Source organism: Podarcis filfolensis, assembly GCF_964270895.1.
Source record: "Podarcis filfolensis genome assembly, chromosome: 3".
In the NCBI taxonomy this organism is placed as follows: Eukaryota; Metazoa; Chordata; class Lepidosauria; order Squamata; family Lacertidae; genus Podarcis; species Podarcis filfolensis.
In genome coordinates, this window is record NC_139606.1 from 47,426,917 (window position 1) to 47,434,845 (window position 7,929).

A 7,929-nucleotide genomic window follows, 5' to 3' on the forward strand; every position below is an offset into this window, starting at 1 on the left:
TCCTGGCCAATGAAATGAAAGACCTGGATGGATGCAGAATATTAACCTACATGCATTAAGTGCATGGAGAAGATGTGATGACAGGAGATGTCGCTGCTTTGCTAGCCCTATTCCTGGTATCAGTCACATCACTGGCCCATCCCCTCAGTGTCAATGCATGAGGAACTCTACGTGCAAGCAGCTGCTCGTGCACAGACTTCCATGCATTCAGGACTAGCTTGTGATTGGGAGTCTCCACTCCCTGATAACTCATCCCCACTCCCCTTCCTAGAATCAGCCCAGTGGTCATTGAATATAAAGATGCCTTATGCCAGTTATACTGCTCCAGTGAACCATTTAGATCAGCATTTCACGCTCTGACAGTAGAATTTAAGTTTCATAGGCAGCGAGTTTTCCCAGCTCTGTAAGCCAAGATGCTTTCAAGTAGAGACATCAGGATCCGAGCAAAGGGATCATTCACTTCCAAAGCAAGTGTTCTACAACTAAGCTATGGCTTCTCCCTCAAGTAGTAGCTGATTTGTACTATAGTCTGATATTTAAATGATATCCAGGAGCTTTGACATCAATTTGTGGGGGGGATCTCAAATTTCAAACTTGCATGAGAAAATTCTGGCCCATTACTCATAGCTGCCCAAGGTGTTATAACCTAACTTTCAAATGTGGGGGTTTAATTTCAAATGTCAAGCAAATGTCAAGTTCTGGTGTGTGGATTTCAGCTTTGGCTGAGCCTGTGTACAGGTTGAAATATTAGTCATGTGTTCAGTTTCAGCCAAAAATAAAAAAAATTGGCCATACATTCTGGTTCTGAACGGCAAATATTTCTAACAATATCTATGTAAAATTTTCCGAGTCATTTATCTGATATCATTCTTTTGATATTAGAAAGTTATTCCACTATTTTAACTTGGAGGGTGTGGAAATTCTCAAATTCCCAAATTCTACATTCTCAAATGCAACATTTTGCCAAGTATGGAATCTACAGTTGACACAAGCCATTTTTTTTCCCTGAGAAATGCCTGTAGCTCCAGAACTTCAGAATCCTCTCAGGGTTTATGAATAAATATAAGCCATAACATTTTCTCTCTCACCACCGCCCCCCCCCCCCCACACACTATATTGCTTTTAGGAAAGTGTAGTGCATTTCATAATTTTTGAATTTTCTGTAATGTTGGATTAGATCATATTAGATAATTCAGAGTAGTGGTCTGTAGCATATTGTTTAGAGAAAAATCGTGTTTTAAAAACTTATTTATCCTTATGTAGAATGAAATTCCTAGCAAACTACAGTGTTGTTTTCACTGCTGAGTGATTTCTCTATATTTCCCAAGTAAGAGTGAACATCAGAGGAAGTCTAAAATCCAATTGATTATCCACATAGTGGTTCTCATTCTATAATACACCTCTTTAGAATTATGTCACACTGTGGTTATATTTAGATCACAAAACCTAAGGACATATATCCCTTGAAGATGGATAAACAACCAGAATGGATGTCTTTTCGCAACAGGAAATCTTTAACACCAATTTTTTTAATGGAGAGGGAAGAAGGATCTAATGCAGATGATATTCCTCCAGGTCATCAAAGTAAAAGGTAAATAAATGTATCACAGAGGCAGAAAAGCAAAGCACAATGATTTAATCAAAAGATAAAGTATGACAGTCATCACACAGCAGTTCATCTTGTTTCATAGCTTCAGACAAATTTGAAACAGTAAAGACCAATTAGCTTGACTAGTGAGAAATTAATAAGGAGGAAATCAAGGTCATTCAAGACTAATTTTTCCTGATTGTTTCTCCTCATTTCAAATCTAAAACTAGGGTGGTGCGGATGGGTGGATATGGGTGTTGCTGTAACCAAAATCCCACAGTACTTTTGAATTAAAATGCTCCTGGCTTGGAGTAGAGATTTTACTGAATGTGATAAAGTCCTGGAGGACTTTTTTTTTTTTTTGCATGTTTTCTTCTGTAAAAAGCTCCCTAGAAGTATAAAAGCATAGAAACAAAAACAAAACCAGCATGCAAGGAAAGGAATGGGCTAAACCCATTTTCCCATGCTTGCTAGTTTTTTTTATGATAGAGACACCAACAAAAACAAACTAGCAGCTCCAGTTACAGGACAAAGGAGGTAACCATGAGTTGTCCTATCTTTACATGTCCAGCAATTTTCTGTCATTTTAATTATTTGTTTTATTTTTCAGGCAAAATGGACCCATGAATACACTGATGAAGGGGACTTAGTCACCAGGGAGTGTGTACATGTGGCAGCAGAAGCATATTGCTATGCATTGTCTCTAACTTGGCCTAGCCTGCCATTTCCATTCTGACCACCACTCAGAGCTGGCTCTACAATTAGGCAAAGTGACTTGGCCACCTCAGGCAGCAGATGCTGACAACAACAACCCCTGCCCATTCCCCTCTATTAGAGGTCAGAGCTATGTGTGTTACATGGCATGTCCTACCCACCCCTAAACTAGTCTGCTGCCTCGGGTGTTGTGGGAAATGCCACCGTATTACCAGTGGAATAGGGAAGGGATACCATCATCCTTCACCTCAAGCAGCAAAATGTCTTAACCCAGCCCTGGCTCACTTTGGTAGCACTGTGGTAGTGTTAAGCCAAAGAGGAGCGTCTCCACCCCATCGTTCTGCCCGGACACTGAGGTCCAGCGCCAAGGGCCTTCTGGTGGTTCCCTCGCTGCGAGAAACCAAGTTATAGGGAACCAGGCAGAGGGCCTTCTTGATAGTGGCACCAGCCCCGTGGAACACCCTCCCACCAGATGTCAACGAGAAAAACAACTACCAGACTTTTAGAAGACATCTGAAGGCAGCCCTCTTTAGGGAAGCTTTTAAAGTTTGACAGACTATTGTATTTTAATATTTTGTTGGAAGCCACCCAGAGTGGCTGGGGAAACCCAGCCAGATGGGTGGGGTATACATAATTTTAAATATTGTTGTTGTTGTTGTTGTTGTTGTTGTTGTTGTTGTTGTTGTTCTTATTATTATAAAAGACATCTTCCTGGGCTCAGTACTGAAGTATAGATTCTGAACAGGTCGGTACAAGCTGGTCATGGGGTCACCGCCCAGTAATGTGGGTCATTGAAGTCATTGATATAAAATCTCTATTGTGACAAATGTTTGATTCTCCGCCACCCCTCTTTTCTTTCTTGAGCTACTCCTTGGGCTGGAGAATGTCAGTCTTTCCCTAGAGAATATCTACTGTGGATCCAACCCAAAATATTTTAGTACTGTTTAAGGAATCAATGGGCTTAGTCTCTTTTTCCTTCCAGTCTCTTAGCCTTTCTATTCCTTCAACACCAATATGAACTAACAACAGAACTTCATTTAGCATAAAGTGTGCTGAAATTTCTTCAAAGAGGGGGAAAAATGTTGGAGAATTTTACTTTCCCCTTTCAGAATATGCAGGAACATGCCCCCCACCCCCACAATTTTACCACATACAAATAATGGGGAGACTTTTGAGGGGTCATTTTCATTATGTCTTACCTACCTTACCAGGCTCTCTGCAAAGCTAGGAGAGCAGCCAGTATAGAGTAGAATTTGGTGGTGGTCAGTCATCAGGACCTGGGACAGCTCACTGTGGTTGCTAGAGGCAACACTTAGAGATCATTCAACATTTAGTATGTGTGATGCAGCAGCACTAGCATCTTTTATAATCACAGGTAGTGGTGGTGGGATGACAATTATTTGGGTCACAGCAGTCGGGAGAGGGAGATTAGCTTTTCCCTCCCCAGCTGTGGTCCTGATGAACATGGTTTCTTTGAAGCTTTGTCAAAGTAGTGTTTCTTTTTCTCTGCTGCTAAGGAAGATTGTCACCAAGTGGGAATGTCAGCAGTAGAAGCTGGTCTGTTGGGGTGAATGGGGCACTGCCCCACCAATCTCAGTCTTACAACCAGTCAATGGGTGGCTGTGCCTCTCATTGGCTCTGGCTCCACCTACTGGTGGTCTCCCCGCCTTCCACCTCACCAGTCCCAAGGGTCACCAGTTACCACTGGTTGCTGAGCTTGCTGGGCACTACTGGGAATGACAATCAGTGAAGCAATACTTCTTTATTATTTTCAATCCTCCACTTGTTCTCCAATCTGGGCAAGGAAGTGAAGTCATAAGAGGTCTTCAGAGAACTCTAAGCAGGACAGAGAAGAAATAGCCCAGTCACCTACCTATAAGCTCTTCTGAAGCATCCCTTGTTCTGGATCTAAGAAAAGGGACAAGAGAGAAATTCTGAGTGGAGGCAAAGTGGTTTGCAAACAGGATCAGGAATGCATTTCCTTTCATTCTTCAATGGACAAACTCACCCCACAAGTCATTTTTCCCCCTTTCGTCTTCCAAATGGACTCTCTTGCTATTTCATAGCATCCTTTTTACATTTCCTGTTTTAGCCCTCTTTGCTCTTTTGCTAAAAATAAAATGAATTATGTTGGTGTTGCTGTAGTCATTTAGCAATATCCATTAATTGACTAACTCCTTCCCTCCTTCCCACTCTCCCGCTCCTGCTCCCTCTCTCCCTTTCTACAGGAACCTTTTTATCCTTCTAACAAACTCATGAGACACCTGAACTCAATACATTGCTAGTTGGCACTCTCACAATGCTTGCTTTGAATACTCACTTGTCCCAAAGTTCTAGCCTGGTCTAATTAAATAATAGCAATTATATTAATGATATGAGTTCTGAGCAAGATTTGATTTATTCTTTGTTCTTTCACTGCTGTTGACACAGTATGATTATCATCCAAGATTCACCTGTACCAGCTTTCCTTGCAATCAGACATTCCATATAATATACTAATCATGGGACCTTTCCACTCAGGATGCACCAATCTATTAGTTTCCTTTTCTAGCAATTTCTCGTGTTTCTGGTCTTAAGGTATGTTTACCACATTTCTGCATCAGTTGGAGATTTTTTTCTTTCTTTCTAAAAAATCCCATGAAAGTTTGCCAGGATTCTAGTGCACATTTCTGTATGTAATGTGCCCTAATATGTTTGCAAGCAATTTCCCCTTCAATAATGCAATAATGCATTTTTACATATAATTTCCCCTTAATATATGTATTACTGTATGCATTTTATGATTGGCGAACTGCATCACAAAATTTGGAGTACAGATTTTGCGGGATAGATGTGTTTCAATCCATGTATTGGTTTGGGGAAGTGTAAATTAGGTTGGTTAAAATGCAACTGAATTGAATTTATCCCTATTCCGACTTTCTACTCACTGGTTGACAGCATATATTAAAGGATAAAGCTTTTGCAAATGTGAAGGTGTGTGTGTTTTCAGCAGCTAGGATCTGACACCCTACCACATCTACGGGCATAGGTGCCAACTTCCTGTGGCCCTGGTCACCCGAGCACCTACAAAATTCCCCATAAAGGGGCTGGGCACCCACAAATTTCAGTGCCAGGGCCATGCACGCTGAATGGCACCCATTGCCCTGGGCACCCATGGTCACAGGGCCAATTTGGCACTCCTGTCGACAGCTGCATTTCTATAATACGCCTTGCAGACTGTCCATCAAGGATGACACATAGTCTGCAAGACAAGCTGACTTGTCCACTGACCACTTTGAACCTGTCTGGCTCCACAGAGCCTTAGAATAGCCCAGCCTCAGAGCTACATCTTCAGCCTAACACTTCTCATTGGAAAGGACCCTTCCTGGAGCAGACAATTCCATTTCCACAGTGGCCAGCTAGATGCCTGCTGTTTTCCTCCCTCCCTCCACATTGTTCGATAGACCCTGACAGACCCTGACAGTTGCAAATGTGATCCTTTCCTTATATTTTCACTTTACAGGAATCATGTTAAACCTTTCTTCGGGTGCCCATCAAAAATCTCACACCCTAATGTGCCACTGGTCAGGTAGATAAGTTTCCATGAGAATTCGGCTGAGTCTAGAACTAAATCGGGTTGATTCAGGAGAATCCAGGCATCAATTGGGCTGAGGCAGCCACAGATTGCAATGGGTCAGGTTGCATGATCCAGGGCTGTTGAGGAGTGGGGTATAGGAAGGAGAGACAGGTGTGTGCAGGAAGAAGAGTAAAACATGAGTAGTGTCACCTCTTTTATTACACTCTCACCCATACTCTCTCACTTTGTGCCACCCCTTCTCTCTTTCTTTCTTTCTTTCTTTCTTTCTTTCTTTCTTTCTCTCTCTCTCTCTCTCTCTCTCTCTCTCTCTCTCTCCTCTGTTCTGTTAACAAGTCCTTAACTTAAGGATTATTTCTCATGAGAAACAGCAGCCGCCTATGACTGAGTACCAGTTTAATCTTTTGTGGTTGGCTGTCACTTAACAATGATGTTACCAGAATGTCACAAACTCTTTTTTTAGTCACAGTTTTGTTGCACTTTGCATATTAACTGATTAAATATAGTTTTGCTTCACAATATGAATTTGTACATGCCAGAACTATATCTCTCCTAAAACAGACAAAGCAGCTGAGAAACTGCAAATGGGTGGCAGCAGACAGGGGTGGCAAAAGCTGGCTTTCATTTTTCTGTATATCCATATTTTTGTTTTTGTTTTTCATGGTTGGTGTTGGGTCCTTTATGTTTTCAAATATTTATACAGGAAAAGATTATATTGTAAAACATCTTGTCCTTCTAGAAAGTTGGTGCCTATTATTGGAATGATTATATAAATGGATAAATATTGCGCATTATTCCTCCTCCCTTTTTCTGCATGGATGTGAAATATCTATGTTATGTTGTTGAACTGTGTCAGAAGAAAACCTTGGCTGCCTTCTGTTGGAGAAACCCCCTCAAATGCCTTTGAAGTGACAACTAAACTGGGAAATATAACTGACTCACAGCCTTTAAGCGATCAAGAAGTGATCAAAGCTGTAACTCTGGAACTCAAAAAGAAAAACCCCAACGTACATGCTTAGGGAAATGAGCAAAGCTTACTGCCAGCTGATATTCAAGGAAACAGAGAACAGGAATTGTAATTATTATGGAACACATCTTTTTATGCAGTGGTCATAAAAGAAGGTGAACAACAGCCTCTCTCCCAACTTTTGCTTGGCAAAAACCACCATCAGACTCCATTCCCTGAATCACAAAATAGCTATGACTGTAGAACATCATTTGGGCAACCTTAATTTTCAGGTTGTGATTAGCTTTTCTACACAGAGTGCACCACTCTGGTCTTGTGCAATTGGTGCTTTCTCTGCAAACCTACACAGAGAATTATGTTTAGATGATACTGGACTTAATGGAGAACATGGATAGCAAACAGCATTGTCACAGTCACTGCGATGATTGATCTTTTCCAGATGTTGGTGAATTACTGAGCTGATGCTAAACAAAGACAGGAAACTGTCTCATGTTCAAATTCTAAAAAAGCAATTTTTCTATCATTAGACAATCCACTGCAGCTACATCCACAACCCATTCCAAATATTCATCTTCCTAATGTTTTGGAAGAACCATTGCTACAACTGCTGCTTTCTGATGCTATTATGCTTTTGTGCAGGTGGTTATTGTAATCATAGCTGATATTCGTAATATTGCTCTTACTGCGCATATTGAAAAATATAGATGGGACACCCGCACCGCCTCTTTCTCTTATGTCCTTCAGCATATTGACCACAGCTGGCATTTCCTAAGAATTAAATCCTTCCTCAATAATGAGCTGAATATGTTGCTTTGAAGTGGTGCTTACTAGACCAGTACTGTGCCATATTGTGCCAGAAAAGTAGCTGTGTATCTTCAAGAAAAGTTCACATTGCCCTGATGGTCACAATAACTCTATGCGAAAGCTCCTTGCTTTCAATGCAAGCTCAGAGGAATTAGCTTTGAACTGGTTTTCAACTGCAGACCTAAACTCTAGAATATGTGCAATAATAACTGAAGAGAGTGCTTCTGAGTATCTGCAGAGTGGCCTTTCCCTCGTACCACTAGGTAACTTCAACCATATTCC